Source organism: Chanos chanos, chromosome 2 (assembly GCF_902362185.1).
Source record: "Chanos chanos chromosome 2, fChaCha1.1, whole genome shotgun sequence".
Taxonomy (NCBI): Eukaryota; Metazoa; Chordata; class Actinopteri; order Gonorynchiformes; family Chanidae; genus Chanos; species Chanos chanos.
The window spans coordinates 48,001,705-48,021,767 of NC_044496.1; the positions used below are offsets into that span (position 1 = coordinate 48,001,705).

General features: G+C 41.6%; 1 protein-coding gene across 1 annotated transcript in view; it reads right to left on the reverse strand.

Annotated features, from left to right (window-relative positions):
* The window catches only part of drp2 (dystrophin related protein 2), a 70,037-nt gene extending 69,283 nt beyond the window's left edge, over positions 1–754 (reverse strand). The window contains exon 1 of the mRNA XM_030764648.1: positions 687–754. The gene's annotated coding sequence lies outside the window, so the exon portion shown is untranslated. The remainder of the gene's footprint in view (positions 1–686) is intronic.
* Positions 755–20,063: the final 19,309 nt, after the last annotated feature.

Consider the following 20,063-nt stretch of genomic DNA (forward strand, 5'->3'; position numbering starts at 1 on the left):
AAACTACTTGCATTAATTCCAGTCCACACAAATGTTCTCTTCTCCGAGCACATTCTTTGTTGTGCTAGCAACAAGCGTGTGCAAAAAGAACAAGCAATATCAAGCAGTACAGCTTCACAAAGCCCTGAATTTAACAAACAAAGGAAAGAGAGATGTTGACCATATTTATAGAAGAAGAGCTAAATGATTCTACAGTGTCTATGTGTGAAGAAAAGCAAAAACAGGGATGAGATGGATGTATGAAAACCAGTCATTGTGATTTTTGAGTTAAAAGGACTGTGAGGGATTCCAAAACTAACATTCCAAAACAATTGTATTTATGATATGACTGACTGATATTTGCTCCCTCTCTCTCTCTCTCTCTCTCTCATCCACTCTCTTGCTCTCTCTACAGGCAGTTTCTATAGAGTCTATCGTTTGGGGGGTTTTTCTCCTTTGTTTATAATAAAGCAAGTTTATTGTCATGTCTGGAGATGCATCTGCTTTTACTCTGCTTCATCTGTGTTGAACATTAGCACATTATGAACATAAACCAGATAGCACAGGCACTGAAAATAACAGTGGTCATAACTACAGTCACTAACATCCATCTTAACTCAAATAGCAGCCACAGACAGATGTCACCCACCAATCCTCAGTAGAGGAACCCTATTACCAAAACAAAAAGACTGCATTGAGTGTCTCACATTCGCGCTGTTATCATCATGTCACATTAACAGCCTCCCTGATCCCTCTTCTCTCCTTTGAGTTGCAACCAAGTCACCACAGTCAAGCGACATTTGAATAAAGCAAGGATCCATCACCGCACTTTAAACCCTGTCAGGGCCCCATTAGCCAAACACAGCGACGGAACGACCTTGTCCTCACAGCAAACGCCTACTAAAACATGTTTGCTGTCACGAAAGGCATGACGTTACACAATTTCACGGACGCTCTCTGCACACCACACAAATCAAAAACCATTCTTTGACCCCGATGCTGAATGTGTCCCACAGCACGGGGACAGCGCTGCACTGAGTTTTTCTACATTCACACGTTGAGAAGGCAGGCAGAGATTTCCGGAGGCTGGTAGAATAGTGAGTTATGCTGACAGATACGTTGTTTCGCAGAAGCCCACAGCCACCCTCAGACGCCCCGCACCCTTCATTCTTTCAAATGACATTTCAGGAATGAATGATATTTAGGTCCGGACGGAATTTCATTTGGGCAATGAAATAACTCAAGGTTAAAGAAAGAAAAACAAATGCAATCAAGGCATTGATTTTCGGATAGAAAAAAAAGCCATACAGTGATCTACTGGTGGGTTGAAACAGGACCCAGCAAATAGCAGTTATATAGTATCACTGGAGAAGTTGCCTTTGTAAGCTCAGATGAGAGTGCAAAAACACATTTTCTTTGCAGCGTTCGCATTGTTTTCTTTCTCTTTTTTTTTTTAGAAACAATGAACCAGCCAAGTTTCTCAATTCAGATACATTATTGAAAAGAGCTGGCTGCAATACTCTCAAAAGCTCTGACCAAGTTCAACAGTGGAAAGCAAAAAATAAATAAATAAATAAATAAACAAATAAATAGCGAATCTCATGTTCAAAAGAATTTTGTTCAGACAAAAATGACTTTCCCTAAAAGCGGGGATAGGCCAAAGAAAGAGAGAGCCAGAGTGTTCCATTCAGACTCTCTGGTTATGGAAGAGGTAATAGGTTTGAAGCAGCTGATCAAAGAAGAGAAGATGGAAGGGTATTTTCCATTCAGGTTTATTCAAGAAAGTTCTGGCGAGCCAGATGCTTAGGCTCTTCTTCAAATGCTCTGGAACATCAGTGAACCGAATAGCACAGAGCTAACACTGTCCTCTGAACTGTAAACTGGGTTAGACCAGGCTTAACACACACAGTAAAACACTGTCCATTCCAGTGTATCAAAACCCAAAGCAGACTAATCATGCTGAGACCAGCTTCATTTTACAAATATCCAACATTTTACTGTGCCAGATCTCTCCTATGTATCAAATTACTTTACATTCTGTTTATCCAACAGGTGAGCAACCCTGTACATACAAATGTTCAACACGTTAACTCATTAACTCATTCAAATTAACTCATTCAAATATATGTTTGATTTCATGTATGTGCAAATCCAGCATTTGAGAGAAACTCAGTATCAAGAATTACCCTGACAAACCTAGAGTTTCTATAATAAAACTTGCTTTTGAAAGATTGCTTTCGTACTTTCTAATCATAAATTCACCATTGCTAATTAAAGACTAAATTAAAACTTTGCTTAGGTAACAGGACTTGACACAGTCTTTTTAGATTGCACTGGCATCTTACTTCAAAGTTTCTCCCTATCAATGCAACATAAAATAGACAGAAGGCATGAAATCCCTTCCAGGGCTGGATTCTCATAAGAGTCTTATCAATAGTCTTTTTCATTTCAATAAAGAAAACAGTACTCGCAAGTAAAAAAAAAAAAAAAGGTTGAAAATCCACACCCCTGAGCCAGACATTTTCTGAAGAATAGAGTTTTTCTGCCACCAACCTCTTAAAGCCTGCACAGCAAATTTCACACATCCTCTTTTGCTCTATGCTGATAAAACACTTTGAAAACCCAATGACACAGACAATGGCTGGAAATGCAACAGAGAGAAAACCCTATTCCTTAGGGACTTTTCTCCCTGCAGTGCCCGATCCCAGGGGGATATACCAAAAGGAGCATGCTTAAAAGTAGTTCCCTTGTTCTGCTTACACCTCTCCATTAAAAAGGAGAAATCATTTTCCTTCTGATGATTCGATCAAAACAACGTTCTCATTTTCAAAAAAGAGATTAAATCAGGAGACAAAAAAAATGTATGATTGTTCAAGACTCATTGTGATGCCTAACACATCCCATTGGCTCTTGGTGTGATTAACATTCGTACTGTAGATACCACAGGGATTAATACTGAATGACACAGGAGTCCTCCACCTGCAGGTCACCCTGTTTTCTTGTCGTCATTTTTCCCAGCTCCTCATTTGCATCAAGCACCCAGGACCTTTACTCATGTATAAAAGGACATGGCTAGATGTGCAGCTGGTTTTAAAACTTAATGTGAGGGAAAATTAGATAGATTACAGAGTCAGGTTTGTGTAAATCATGCCAAACTTTTGGTTCAGTGATTTTAGTCTACTCTAGAGGGATGAGAGAGGCAACTAATGAAGACTTTAAACTCCAAATTCTCTGGAAATCCTTCTGACTTTCTGCCCACATTGTTCTGCCCACAGTGAGCAGAGCAGAGAACAAACTGCAATGTGAAGGTGGCAGACTTCAAACTGCTGCCCCCGTTCTGGGAGCTATGTGTCGGGTCATTCAATTACAGCGATCATCTCTCTCCTGGGCTGCTCAAAAAACGACAAACTCCATCTTACCAACACAATGGCTCATTTACGCTCAGTGCCCACAATCATAAAAAAATAAAGTGGACTTATTGCCATGAGATTAGTTTCACTTTGCAAATATGTGGCAGTTTTTTCAAACAAATTCATTTTTGAAAAGTGTTGGGCAATACCATAAGTAATTAAATCGCTCCTATGGATATTAAAGTTCTTAACTCTAAGTGAATGAAACCTATGTCCCAGAAATGTCTATGAGGCTGTGGAGTGTTCCCCCGCAAGCCCACAGAAGCAGTGAGTAATGTTATTGCTGAGCAGTGGCCAGGCTGTTTGCTTTGTATTCACTCCTCACTTTTGCCTTTTTGGCTTATATTTGAGTTTCCTCTCAGCATGGTGCGTATGACATGCTACCTCCCACATAGGGAGAGAAAGAAAGGCAGTGGCAAACCCGCAGTTGGGAAACCGCAAGCTGCTCAGTCATCTTTAAACTCTCCATCATCTTACACTCTCTCACCCATTCACCGCTACTTAAATACTTAAAGTAGCTTACTCATACTGAGGACTGGGATGTAAAGACCTTTAAAAGGACTTTTAAAAACGTTAAAAGGCAGTGACTTAACCGCTTTCACTACAGGACCAGTGGCCTCTGCTTTGCACTCCTGCATTGTCCTGCTCTCTCTCTCTCTCTCCCTCTCTCTCTCTCTCTCAAACAATCCAACCCCAACCTGCAACTGTTACTGTTTTTCTGTGGACCACTCAGACTTCTCAGACTCACCATCCAGGGTCAGCTTGCTCGTCATGTTACAAAGGTCCAATAAGTACTAGCAGTCCCTTCTCCCCCCAGTAGTGATGCGCGGGTCGACCCGTAACCGGCAGTGACAAAGCAGCATTCCGACTAAGTTATAGATTATTTTCAGAAACATTGCGTGCAACAGGCTTTGCATTTATAAGCTCTACGAATTGCATGCAGTAGGCTAGGCTGTGATTACTAGTCCACCTTCCACCTTCTCTTCCACTCTATCCGTCGCTCTCTCTCTCAAACACACACATGCGCACCGCAGGGTGCAGGTCCTCTTATGCCCTGGCTGTCAATAATCTGCACTACCGAACTATAAAGTAACCTACAACACACATCACTCTGCACCCAGATTGTAATTTATAATGCATCAGGCCAGGCCATAATTTATTATTATAGCCTGGCCTAATAGTCTATCAGCAGCTTTATCATAAATTTTGATTGTGGTTTTGGTCAATGCATGTGTTTTAGAGTGTTGAGACTTCACCTACGAGTTTTTCCCTATGTGGTATCCATAGCTTTTGTTTAGATTTAGATGTTTTGGGGGTTTTTTGTCAGAACGAAGAGGCTAACACTGATGATATTTTTGACTTAAAAACGGGTGATGCTAAGGTTACACGCAAAGTCAGCCAAAAAAGAAAGGTATGGAAGAGATTTGGGCAGGCTGCCCTGTCCGATGATACCATTACAGACTTCGTTATTGTCACAGTTTGCACCTTGTTTTGGACTGTTTTGAAATGTCTTGTGCTCCTGTTCCGTGTCTGTCTCCACCCCTCACCTGATTCTGTTTATTCTATTTATTAACCTCGTTTCACCCCTGTTAATTTCTACCAGTCATGTTCCCCCAGTTTGGTTCTCCTTTTGTATTTAAGCCCTTGTGTTTGACCTGTCCTTTGTCTATTGTTGTTTGTGTTTGTTTGAAGACACTCTTTGGCTGCACCGTTTGTCGCCAGTTTTGGTTCTTGTTTGCACCTGTTTGTTTGTCTACTTTTTTTGTAAGTCCTCCTTTTTTGTTATCATGTCCGCCGTGTCTTGCATTTGGGTTGAGTTGTGAGGCACTGTACGAATATGATGGCTATAAGACGGGGAAAATCAAACCTGAATCAGCATTCATGTCGTGGCACATCGAAAGTGCGTCGAAATAGGTTAAATCCTGGAACTGTGGACTCCATTCTTTTTCTACACAGTGCAGCCAAACACTGGGCTAAAAAGATAGTACAGACCTACACGTGTAGGCTACTATTTTGTTTAAGTCCACCGTTAAGATATGAAGGATGCATTGTTTGTGTGTGTGTGTGAGAGAGAGAGAGAGAGAGGGGGAGAGAGAGAGAAAGAGACAGAGTTCATGTCTTTAATGAAGGGTTACTTGTTTTGCTGCTATTCAACAAAAAAGAATACCGTTTGGAACATTTCTTCTGTTTATTTAGTAGCATAGACCTAGATGCTATTAGACTAAGACGCAATAGGCTATGCCTTGCCATCAGTGTATTATGCTAACGTTTGGGCAAACAGCCAAAAAACGAAATAATGCAACACTGCTCACTTTGCTGTAGCCTACGGTGGCTCATGCAAAACCTTGTCTACATGAGTGTCTGTCCATTTTGGAACGTGCACTAAATAAGAAAATGTTATCTCTTTACTCTATGATATGGATTGCCATAGATATACAGGCTAAAGTTGACGGTTTGCAGGTCGGGCCGGGTTCGGGTGGTTGATTACCACATATTTTTGCAGGTCGGGCAGTGCAGATTGGCTCCAATAACGGGTCAGGTGGGTGCGGGTAGAAAAAACCCTGACCCCTGCATCACTAGCCCACAGGCCGTACTGGCTCTATAATCATGGACAGCAGAGAGAGAACCTCTGGGAATAGTATGCATTGTGGAGACCTTGAAAGAAAAAGTGTAAGCAGTCATTTAAGGGTGTTGCACAGTTACCAATGTGTCTTTTGTCTTGGTGTCATTTTGGCTGCTTGGCTAAAAGCAAGACTATAAATAAAGAAAGGCTAAAAATCAGGCTCTAATTAAGACCTCTGAGTTGCATCGCTTCAGCCCTTCACCTCAGAAATGGACTTGGGTGTCTCTGTACTTAAGATCTAACCCTTTGAAATATGCCCTGGGTTCAGGAGCCCCTCCTTAGGGCTAAGTTCTGACAGACATAATGATGGTGTATTTAAGTAGCTAATTAAAAGTATCACAGGTGTTAACCTACAAGTACAGTCAGATTTGTTATCCATTTCTGAGTTAGGACTACAGCATCTGACATCTTCCACATGCTTTAAGATATTCCTTCCAAGTTCTTTAAAAAACCCTTAGTGTACCTCACACAACCCAAGGAGAAAACAACATTGCCAGCTTTTGACCTGTTGTCAGTTTCAGCCCTCTGACCAAAATACTCAGAACACAGGAAGTTTATGGTATTGCAGTTGTTCTGAGGTCAGACCAACAAAAATTATAATGCTGTGTATAATCCTGTCCGTGAAGATTCACAGTCATCCAGGTCACAGTTATCCAAGAAGGGTTAAGTAAAGGGCAAGTGGACTTGGTTCTAGGTTCTTGAAGAAGTTTCACCTCTCATCCAAGAGGCTTCTTCGGTTCTGACTGACTGGTGGGGAGTCCCTGGTATTTAACCTCTGTGGGGTCATTATCAGTGCCATCATGTGACTTGGTAGTTAGTTCTCCTGTAGCTCTTTTCCACTAGGGCGGTGCTGGTGCCCGTGCCGGTGCCGGTGCGGAGCCAGTGCTGCCTTGGTGCCTTTTGAGAACTGGCCCGCATTTCCACTGGTTTGGGAACCGAACGCTACATAGCGAAAGTTTGGGTAATTTCCGTGGGGAAAAAATAATGTCGGACGGAACGCATCTGCTTGCTTTTTATAAATTTACTTTTACGCTAGGCTTCCACACAGCGAAACACCTCACGAATTTTGTCCTATAACTTTTCGCTCGGAGGGCAAAATTCATGAAAATAGTAAGTCTGTCACCTAGCTGAAAAGTTAAAACGAGTGTTTAAATGAATGTCTGCAGTGGTTTATTTCCACCAGCTAGAGCTGAGAGAGAGAATGTCTTTTTCTACCACTCTGGGTCCAACTACGTTCATGTAACATGTAAACAACAGCCCATATGGATGTAGACACAAATTGTTGCTCATACATCTTTTAATCATATACATATTTTCACGCTACAAATATCCTTTAGCCTACCGCTACTTGGTCAGACGTTTTTTGTTACTCCCGCCTCTCTAGAGAACGTCACGTACCAAAAACATCAAACGCTGAACTGATTGGTTCTCGCGTGGTTTTTATTTGTATAGCCTCTGACGTCAGCGGTTCCAACTTTTGGGACCAGCAATTCTGTGGTGCCGTGCCGGTGCCAGCTTTTCGGCTCCGGCACCAGTATTTTGTCAGTGGAAAGGCACGGCCCCAGTGCTCGATCGGGCACTGGCAGTGGAAAAGGGGTACTGGTGGTTTCAACAACTGTGGTTAGGGTTGTTGGAGTCACATGTGGCTAGGTGTGAATGGTTGTTCAATCTCCTGAGCAGGGATGAAAGGACAGTATTGTAGGTGGGTGATAAGTGGTGACAAAGACCTCCTCCTCCATTGAGGGATGGTTGTTCTACTTTGAGATGGCCTCCTTCACACCTCTTTCAAACAATCTGTCTTCTCTATCCACAATGTGCACCTTGTTGTCCTCGGAGTGTCCCTTGTCCTTCAGGTGTAGGTACACTGAGGCTTGACCTAAGGAGTTGGCCTTCCTGTGTTGAGCCATGCGTTTATTTAAAGGTTGTTTCATTTCCCCAATAAGGACTGAGCATTGGACTTCATTGCATTGGACTACATATACTAGATTGCTTTTCTTGTGTTTGGGTATGTGGTCTTTTGGATGGACCAATTTCTGCCTGAGTGTGTTGCTGGGTTTGAAAAACACAGGGATGCGGTGCTTGTTGAAGATCCTCCTGAGTTTCTCAGATACTTCAGACACGTGTGGGATGATGATGTTGTTTTGTTTATTCTTTTCTTTACTAACCGCAGTGTTGTTCTTCCTGGATCTTGAGGCTGTTTTCACAAAGGTCCAGTTGGGGTATCCACAGGCTTTATGTGCATCCCTCAGGTGTTGATGCTCCTTCTCTTGGGCCTGGAAACTCGTCGGCACATTATCAGCTTGGTGTTGCAGGCTTGGTGCTGTTTCTCTGAAGGACCTCAGGGCTCTGCTTTCTACTTCTTCCATGTAGAGACTGGCCACAATGGGAGACACCAGTGAACCCATGGGGCAGCCATGCTTTTGTCTGTAAAATCCACTGTTGTACTGGAAATAGTTGGAATTCAGGCAGAGGTCCAGCAGTTCACATATCTGGTCTGGGCTGAGGTTGGTTCTATTCTTGAGGGCGTCATTGCTTTAGGGTTTTCACTGCCTCTATGGTAGGGATGCAAGTGATGCTCAGACCTTTACATTGGGGAAATGAAGCAACCTTTCAATAAATGCATGGCTCAACACAGGAAGGCCAACTCCTCAGGTCAAGACTCAGCAGTGTACCTACACCTGAAGGACAAGGGACACTCCTTCGAGGACAACAAGGTGCGCATTGTGGATAGAGAAGACAGATTGTTTGAAAGATGTGTGAACGAGGCCATCTATGTCAAAGTAGAACAATCATCCTTCAACGGAGGAGGAGGTCTATTACATCACCTATCTACAATACTGTCCTTTCATCCCTGCTCAGGAGATTTAACCGTTCACACCTATCCACTCCAACGATCCTAACCACTGTCGTTGAAACTACCAGGGAACTAACTACCAAGTCACATGATGGCACTGATAACGACCCCACGGAGGTTAAATACCAGGGACTCCCCACCAGTCAGTCAGAACTGAAGAAGCCTCTTGGATGAGAGGTGAAATTTCTTCAAGAATCTGCAACCAAGTCCAGTTGCCCTTGACTTGAATGTGTGTAGTCCTGCCTAGTACTACAATCACATCACCTTAGCTCAAGTATTACAGTTTTCCCTAGGTGGAATTTCACTACAGATGTACAGGGTCATTGCTGCTGAATGAACACTTTAGTGCATGGATGGAAATACCCAGGACAAAAAGCAGTGGACTGTCACTATGTATGATGTGTTTGCAGAAGAATGACTTACTATAACTACTGACAATGTTGACAGACCATTAGCTGGTGAAGAGTTCCTTTAATGCTCCTCTGATTGCACTTGATGGAGCAGACAAGGGTCATGAATTTTCAGATTGAGCCAAAGGTCAGCAGGTCAAGCATGAAAGCTTTCTGTGTAGAGTGGCCTGAGCATTGGCCTGTTTCCTACGCATAGAGAGACTGAGTAGCCCCAGAAGCAGAGAGGCCAACACTGGCGAACAGCACAAACAAAAGCCCTCCATTACGCCATTGTTTCTACTGCTCTTCTTCAAGGGAAGCCAGCAATAGAAAATAAACCTGTTTCCACAGAAGTGAAATACAGTTTAGAGTGAAATGCAAACAGGTTATTGCCACAGAAAATGGGAGAGTTGAATAACAGCTAGGACACTTTGTACCCTAGAAAGCAATCACTTGAAAATCTAGGAAACACAAATCTTCTGAATTGATACTGTCTCCAGCATTCACCCATAAATACAATAATAATTTGAAAATACTTCAGTGTACCAAAGACAGCTTCTAATAATATATGCTTTTATCTGGTGTAATGCATGCTTATGTGAACGATTCTTTTTTGTGAAACATATGTTTATGTGAACAATTCTTTCCTGAAAATATCTCTATACAAACACAGAAACTATGAGAAATTTATGACCCACCGCGCTACATAATCCAACATGGTTATAATTACCTGCCTGGACTTCATCATTACAACAAATAATGAGAACAATCCACAATTATCACAAGTATTTCCGCAAAAATGAAAAGATGTCTGGGAGTTCTTTTAATATCACCATAAATATCTTATTTTATTTCTGCTCCTATATATGTGAACTTCCTTCTTTTCATAGCAGGACTGCTGCAGAGACTCATGCAAAGGTAATTACAGACTAATGACATCAGGAAAGACTTGGCCAACCCCAGCTTTGCCCTCTCATATCCTAAATTAATTTCTCCTGCTGATCATTGTTCCTCAGTCAATAGCCTACAATAGGTACTTATCCCTGATGTCACTTGTCCAAGAGGAATGGGTGGATGTAAATTTGGAGCAATTTTCCAATCGCAAATCCAATTCTACTGCACTGTGGTGCACCATTCATATTTGACGAGTAGCCATAGCTCAAATCAAAGACCAATAAAAGCACTAAGGTTTTCTATGAATGTACATCATAACCATGAACGGTGAGGTTCACAGGTAGACACTGCCCACCCTGTACTCAATACCTGTTCTTCATTCACATACCTGTGAAATGTAGGGTTTTGCACATAAACACACACACACACACACACACACACACACACACAAAGAGCTGCAAACTTCTTCTGAGCTCAGGTGGAAACGATAAAAGAAAAATGCTTTGTCATTTCCACACTGCAGAGAGCAAATTTAATCAGTAAAGTGTGTACCATGCACTAGGAATGATGTTCATTGGGCCCGTGGAATGCCATCGTCATGACCTCATTAAAACTCTGGCACCATTTCTTCCGATCGTTAATTTCACTGCTCTATCAGGGACATTTCAGGGGTGAGAAATGAAGGCAGAACAGGAACAAATTGCTTTCATGTTACAGAGAGCATTCCCCCTGGAAAAAAAAGAGAAGTAGGAGGCGTCTCCTCTAATTAAACCCCCTTCCCCACTCTTGTTTTTATGCCGATAAGATGTAATTAGAACATTTTTGTTCTGTTTAAAACACTCCATTCATTTCCTCCCTTGCCAAAAATTAAATCAAATTTCAGCGTGGCACGTGTCAGTGGACCCGTGTGCAAAAGAAATGTGAGTTGCTATAGAGATGACCATCATGACAGAGCACTTGCCAAGAAACTGTTCTTTGTTGGAAAGAAACTGACACACACAGAGAAGCGCACTCATACATACATACATACACACACGGCTCTCCTCCTCTCTCGACACACACATCCAGGAGATGGCTGTTTCTATCAGTCAAAGCAGTCAGGATTTATGTGGCAGAGTCAAACAGTTTTCTTCATCTCACCTTTCAAGCTGTGACCAGCCAATCACAGTAAACCTCACAGGTGTCTTCCATACAGGTCATTCTGCAGGCGTCTTTGCAGGAAATGTCAGCACAAATCAATGAGAATGTGATGGTTCCTGTCTCTGTCATTTATTCTCTTTGATTTCCGCCGAATGGAGAGCATCAGCCCCTTTTAACGCAGTGAATTACTTCACACTGAGAAAAAGACTTAACTGTTTCAGGGGCATTTTTCTTTTTTCACACCATCAATTCTGTCAGCACAGCTTGTTCTCATGATTTTTCAAATGAAACCATACGATCCACATGAATAGTGTATCGAAACAAAATTAGATGAATTTTTACAAACAACCACCCACCCCTAATCCTAAACATAATCATAATCACACGTAGCTTTTCAAACAAACTTGTTTTTAACATTTCATATGAGCAATGACATCGGGTAGCTTAGCATGAAAATGGTTTCTGTTTGCCCGGCTCTGCTCAAGGTGGGAATGTTTAACAGTTCAGTAATCCTGACAGGTTTGTTTCGAGTAATGCTGGGTAAAATCTACAGCCACAGAACTGTACAGTCAAGCCATATTGATAAGAACTACACAAAAATTCATTCTAACTAGAAAATGAATGAAAAAAAAACAAATAGATTGGATTACAGAGGTGAAACTTATTACCATACTCATAAGTAAAATATGCTTTCTTCCTAAGTAACAGCTGAGGCATGAGCCAATGCAACTGTGTTTTTATTATTTTTTTTCCAGAACAAAGCAGACCAAACATGACCTCCGAACGGCATTGGGGCTGCATTGAAATTCCAATCATGTTGATAGAAAAAAAAATAAAAGCTTAGAGGCCATTAAAATAAAACTATTATGATGAGGTACTGCTGCCGGCAAAATGGCCGATTAAAGTGTCGGGTAAAATAGAAAAAGTCAAATGTTTATAACATCTCTGTAGTTAACAATCTCACAGTTGATCTATGATACATGAATTTAAAGATGCTTTCTTCTTCATGGAGACCAAAACTCTGTCTGCGCATATATATTCAGCATGGTAAACTGATGAATAAAAAACAGCACTACAAAAGGTATGTACGGCTTAATGGACTTAGAAACGCTAACTAATAAAAGGCATCTAAACAGACCCATTTGATTAAGGAACCTAATGTGTTTGCTTTGTTTCTATCCATAGTTTCCATTTTCCATAAAACCGTGTTTCTTCAACTGTTGCATTAAGTTTTGAAAAGAGAAAATGCTTGTCAGCTGCTTCACACTGGAGGAATAAAGAAAGGAGAAGAAACTGTGACAAGTAATTGAGCATTACATGAAAGAAATGAATATGAACTGTGGACAGGTGTGTGTGTGTGTGTGTGTGTGTGTGTATTTATATACATGTGTGAATGTGAACGCTGCGAACGTTGGCAGGAGTCTGTTTACTGTGAGTGGGTGCTCATCTGGCTGCAGACTGAATTCCTACTTAAGCTGATCCTCCTCTTTCCTGTTAGGCTTTCAAGACGTGCTCAAAAAAAAAATCAAATTCCTCCCATTATTCCACATACTTAGACAAAGAACAATCTCTGGGGCAGGTTTGACATGAAAGAGCCTCCCCCACAGCAGAGTACCCAAAACATGCAAACACTCTCTCTCTCTCTCTCTCTCACACACACACACACACAAATACAGACTGAAGGCTCAGCACACCTATTCCAACACGATATTGTTCATATATCAAGGACAACTCTTTCTCACACATGCCTCTCACATGATTCCATGCCTCACAGGGGACAAAGGATTGCTCACATGTTCCTGCCTTTTTATATACAAAAAGCATAGTTTGTCACTATCAGTGCACCCAGGCTTATACAATAACCTCTCAACAAAAACACTCCCTTGTGCCAAGCCTTTTTCAGCTCTGTCTAGAGGCAGATCTGTGCTCACCTCCTGCTGCCTACTGGGATGAGGCAACAACAGCCATAACAGAACCAGTCCCAACATAACCAGTAGCCCAAACAGAACCACCCTCTCCCTCAATTTCCAGACAGACCCTCAGTTATCTTCAGTTATAACAAATCCTTTCCCAGTGTGGAGGTGGCTGGCTCTGGAAAAAGACATTGTGTGTCTAGCAGTGATGGAGTGGCTAAAAAGGCCACAGAGGGTCGAAGTGTGGAGCAAATGAGGTAAAGAAGCAGAAAACAACATTGTTAGAGAAGAGATGAAATCTCAATACAATCTCACTGCAAACAGTGGAAGCTTCATTTGGAGGTACAATGGTCCTATCCTCAACGATCTTAAAATGTCCTGTTTTTCAATAATCATGCTCCTGAACGTGGTAGGAGGGAGGTGGACAGACTGTGTGGTTGCAGTGTGCTGTCAGGTGTAATTAGCCAACCAGGCCTGAGGCTTATTACTCATCAAGCAGAGGAGAGAGTCAGCGTGGGGATGAGACTTTACCTCCTCCTGAGATGTGCGGACTCTTCTTCCTCACGTCAAACACTTCCACAGAGTCTTGATAAGGGCAAGACTGTCTCTCCTGTCCCCCATCCTCAAAAACACACAGCTGAATCTCCACAGCAAAGTTCTGGAGAAACCAGCAGATTTGAAGGGTGTGGATTCATAAGCACTCCCCCCCCACCTGTCATTTTAAGAGGGCTTCCCCATGTTCATTTCATTTCAGCATTCAGTCAATAATATCACGCTTGATGTCTTTGATCTATCATGCAGCAATTAAACACCCACTCTGCTGTTCCAGATGTCACCTTTTAGCACAAAAATCATTTGAGACCTTCAGTATAATGTGACCATAGCCAAATCTGATCTATTAATGGGATAAAGTGCCATGACTGTGTTAATATGGCGTAAATGAGTGGAGGCCAACATTAAAATGATCCATTTGGCATCTTATCGTTTGGACATTTGATGCATATTTCTGACATTTCCAACTCAGAGCAAAATGTGTTCTGTTTAAACAAGGGAATTCGTGTTGCTTAATAAATTGCTAGACAAATCAATCATTTGACTCTGTTAAAGTGTGTTTACATCAGTTACGCAGGCTGTGCTTGGAACAAAAGATTCGCACTGGGTTTGCTTATGAAAGATCGCCCACACATAAATCAAGTTTTCCTAGGCATAAATCAAAAATATACACAAAGGTAATTGCTCAAAAACAGATACTGTGCACACACCCTAATTACAGTACAAAGTGATATAATGCCTCGGGCTTTTGTGTGTGTGTGTGTGTGTGCGTGTGTGCGTGTGCGTGTGTGTGTGTGTGTGTGTGTGTGTTCGATAACCACTCTCTGCATGGATATAAAAGATTCTTCACCAGTCCCACACATTGTAACAGTCTCACAGACACACCACATTGAGGGGTGTACATACAGCTCTGATTCACTCTGTCTTGAATCCCCTTTAGAGTCAGTTGGCGAGTGGCACGCTCTGACCTTGATCCAGTTAATAACAAGGTGATAACAAGTTTGCTAGGACTGATTTGAAGTGTGATTATGTTGTGTTGATTGTGTTAAGCTGTATATTTCAGTTATTTTACATCCAGTCTCTTGAAAGAGGGTACTATTTTAAGACACTTTCATGACAGCATTTACTGGTAAGTACTAATTTATACAAATAAGAACATAACAAAAGATTTCACGCATTTCCCCGAATCTGGTGAGATAAGAACACCAAGGCTTCTTGTTTTCCTTGTTAAACATCTCAGATGTATTCAGATGTATTGGTGACTAAGCAGCAGTATTTGATACAGAGGGAAGGTTTCCAGGCATTGCACAGTTCATGCCCTGCTTCCCATTCTCTACACAGCCCACTAGCAATTGGTCCACCCTGGGACTGTGGACCTCCACTAAGGCCTCTCCATTATTCATACTGCTCACTGGCCCTATGACTGTATCCTCTGAAGAATACTCTTAGTGTGGCCTCTCAGTGTGTACTCTAGGTGCCAGAGGTCCCTTTTTCCTTTACTGCAAAACCTGAGCCAACATCACACTCCCAGAGCTGCAGGCAAGCTCTCTCACGCTAGATCAGCCACACTGAGGCTGCTTCACAGTCGCACTGCTTTCACACACGCACATAAGAACACACACACACACACACACACACACACACACAATTGCACACACACAATTGCACACACAATCGCACAAACTCACACATGTCTACACACACACACACACACACACAAAATCGCACACACGAGCGCACAAACTCACACATGTCCACACACACACGCACACACACACACACACACACACTATTCTTTTATATCTATATCTGCTTCACATTAGAGTGGCACTGTGAAACAAGCTCTGTCAAATCTCTGTGTAGTGTATTAATGCATAAAAGGCAGTGGATAAGGGCTGCCGGTCTGAATTTCAGAGATAACTTCTGATGTTCCGGCTATATCTTCAGCTGACGCTATCAGACTGTGATAAAATGGCATAGAGACAAGGCCGGCATTCACATGCAATCAAGTGTAGAACTATTCAGGTGTTATTAGAAGCTCTTTTATGCAAGCACCTATGCAGGGCGATACCACTACAAAAACTGTGCTTCAATGATTACAGTATTGCAACTGATTCTGAGGTATATATATATATATATATATGTATATATGTGTGTGTGTGTGTGTGTGTGTGTGTATTGAAAGAATAATTATAAAACATTAAGGACCTAATATTTGGTCTGACAACTTGAATAGTTTGGATATAAATCATTATAACAGTTTGCAACAGCATAATAGTTGCTTTGGTTTAATGAACATCAGAAAGACACCAAAATAGAAACTATTGTCATAATTATATTTCTCCTCCCCAAAAAGCATGTCAAAGGTTTATTATTCAGCTTTTTTTTATTTTGCTTGACTGTAAAAATTGATGCAAAACAACCAGCTAAAATCACAAAAAATGTTGATATTCGTTCAGAGTAATAAATTATCCTAACATATGCAATCCCTCTGTACCCCATACAACAATGTGTGAATTTAACCGGTAACTGTAAGCACCAATTAAACAGATATGATTGACTTATTAATTAATTGTCTTAAACATTTAATTGAAGCTAGCTTAGTGAAATCAGATTATGCCTATGCTAAGAAACATCATAGGCTATGTGAGTTCCCTTTAGGCCATGTAACTATCTTGGGCTTATCAAGACCGAATGGGAAAGGGACCTAAGGACATTTTCACTGACTGACTCTCAGGGTAACGCTGGTCATATTTAATTCAGTTTAAACTACTTACTATCCATATAAATTGACATAATATGGGCACTTGCCTTGAGCTAATCATTCTGACTGGCTCAGTTAGAAACCCTTGGGGGGGAGTTCTGTCACATTATACAACCCTTTAATGATATTTATAATAATGACATTTGTCATGCACATAAAGTGTCTCTGTTTCGTACGAGTACCATACTTTTTCATGAAAAGACTGATGGCATTGAATTACAGAAACATACAATATGTGTGACTTTATGCACACAGCGGGCCAGCGCTATATTTGGAGGTTTTTCCCTCAATAGAGTATCAGTGGGGACTTCTTTGGAACCGTTCCCGTCAAACCAATTAATTGGTTCCTGTTGGAACTACCCCATAATGACATAATTAGAGATGGTGTCAAATGGAGACAAGTTTTCTCATGACAGCAGATGAAAAACACCAGTGTTTTTTCCCTAAAGAAGTGTAGGGTCTATAAGGATTTTTACAGAGGAATCTCACATAAGCTTTGTAGATCTGAGATTAAATTCACTGTAGGCTTGTGTTAGATTTGCATTCATTCACATTTATTCCTTATCCTTATGTCTCCTCATGGAACATGATGAGCAGCGCACTCAGTGGGGACCAGCACTAAAAATAAAGAGAGGGAGGCGCAATTAGCATATCCTCTCACATACTGTACATCTCATCCTCTTGATGACGCCAGTCTCTCGCTCAGACACAATGTACCAGATTGTCTCAAATCAGGGGCCTCGCTGGAGTTCTGTAGTGTCCTGTGGACAAGTCTCTGTAATTATCAGCACAATTCCTTCCATGCTGTACAACCCCCCCCCCCCCTCCCCCCCAAGTCAGGTGAGGTTCTGGGTGTGAAACTGTTCCTGGCAAAGTAGCACAAGCCCAGGTTTATTTCTTTGTCAGAATCTATCATTCATGAGCATTTTATAAAGGGTAAAGTCATTCTCACAGGAAAAAGGTCACTCTTTGACATAAGTATGGTGTTAAATCATTCAGATTTGGTTCAGTACACACCTCATGGGCATTCTAAATCAAAATCTTCTGCTGAGCAAAAGCAGGGACTTAGGCAAATGGTACGAGTCAAATATCCCACTGGAGTAGCAAACAGGAAGATTTAACAAGGCCACAACCTACGTGTGTAAACGCTGCACAACCGTATGATTGTTCAGAATGCTGGGTTGGCAAGACCAGTGATTAGACTGAACCTTTCTGAATTCACAGTTTCCATAGGAACAATAACTAACCATGCAGCTATCGTAACTCTTCTGCAAAACTGATTGGAGAGACATGATCGTCCTGGACAGCTTAATGTGAAGAAGGAAAGGTAGACCTAGGTAGTGGAGTAAGGATAAGATTAAAAAGAAGAAGAAGACGAAGAAGAAGAAGAAGAAGAAGAAAATATACTGCCTGCTGACTGTTAAATGACCCCTTGAAACAGACTACTTAATACTTTCACCAAAGAGCCCTTATTCTTTTCCATTTAATGGAAAACAGACAATGGAATTATTCTTTGTAAAAATGTCGGGGTGTATTAAGTATTGTAGCTCCCTTGTGAAAATGTACTGCATTAATGATCAAAGAATTGCAAAGGGACATTTAACAGACAGACAATATTCCAGCCCATGTCTCTTATTACAATTAACATCAACCAAATGATCTGATGTAACCCAAGAATTTAATTTAATTTCTCTTAGCACCAGTTAACACAGTAGGATACATTTTCCTAGAATTAAACTTCATAGCCAAACTATTCCCATATAACTTTCAGACTAATTTATGTGATGTCCTGCTGCATGGAGAGAGTTGAGTCATAATTATCTCTGCTCCTAAGCTCAACAGGTCAGATGTATTTTAATTAGTTTGGTACAGCTCGCCTCAAACCACCTTAAACGACAACGCCATGTGGTCTGTTCCTAACACATTTTGTGATTACATATGAGATAAAAAGCATCCCCACAGAGAACGATGGAGAGCATTTCAGTTAGAAAAGAACGCGTCCCCTGCCTATCTACCTACCTAACTACATTTCAGCCCAGACACAAACAATGTGCAGACACATGCCACTAATGGGGAAGGTGCTTGAAAGCAAGCCCCAAATAAGACCAGACAGAATTAATTACAGTGTGGTGGAGTGACCTTTTCAGTTTGATAAATCATAAAACAGGGAGAGCGGGCGTAAGGCTGGCAGATGCGGGACGCCGTAGTTTGATAAACGAGCTCTTCCCGGGGACTAAGGCTGTATCGACCCGGGCAGCATGCTGCACACACATTAGCAAACAACATCGGACTGAAAGCTCTCGTCCATCCTGGGCCACTGAAAGATTCTTTTCTTTGGGTCGGTCCAACAATTCATCCCACTCTAAAGAGGGTTTGGCTGGATGTTCAATTAAGCCATCCTTCTTCAACATACCGGTCCCATCTGTAACACAGCTGTAATACCACTTTGTAATAATGTACTCTGACCCAAAGCTTTTGAAGCGTTTTCAAAGGGAGGCTTTTCAACTCAACTTTATACCTAGTACATGTGAGATTCTTTTTTCTTTTTAATTATGTATTCAGGCTTCAAGAGGTGTATTTCGGTCGTAAGCCAATTCACTGGATTTTTGACAGACTGAAGCGCAAATGAGAGTCGACACTTCACTAAGGGGTAAAACATGTAATAAGATAAAACTTTGCAAGAATCTGCACTAATTATAATGCTTCCAATATGAAATAAAAAATAGATCTGTATGTTACCTCAGCCTATATCTTAAACAGGAAGGGAATTGAATAACATGCTTTTCACATTGTCAGGGAACAGAAATGAACAAGCTTTGATCACTTTTCTGGGACAGAAACTCAATCTGCACAGCTTGCTTAGAGATTAGGGAATATTTTCTATAGCTAATGTACCTGCACCTTAGAAAATTTCTGGTTTTCTATCTCTCTCTCTCTCTCTCTCTCTCTCTCTCTCACATATTTGTATCCACACACAAACAAACATATGTACACACACATACACACACGCACACTTCCGGTAGCTGCCCGCATCCAATTCAAGACACTGGTGCTGGCCTACCAGGCAACAAGAGGCTCCGCCCCATCATACCTTCAGTCCCTAATAACTCCGTATACCACTACTAGAGCCCTCTGCTCTACGACCTCTGGTCAGCTGACGCTCCCCTCACCTCGGGAACCCGGCAGCCGCTCTTCCCGACCACGCCTCTTCTCCACCATTGCCCCTCGGTGGTGGAACGACCTCCCTCATACAGTTAGGACTGCGGAAACCCTCACCATCTTCCGCAAGAAACTGAAAACCCACCTCTTCAGAACCCACCTATCCCCCTAAGCCTAACCCCCCTTCCTTAAAAAAAAAAAAACAAAACCTTGTCTTGTATCTATGTTTGTCTAAGAATTCCAGGGGCGCAATATGAAGGAGTAAATTGACGCTCAGTCTTTTTAGCGATGTCTGCTTATGAGGTATTAGGAATCCGACTGATGCACTGATTGTAAGTCGCTTTGGCTAAAAGCGTCGGCTAAATGCTAAATTGTAAATTGTACAC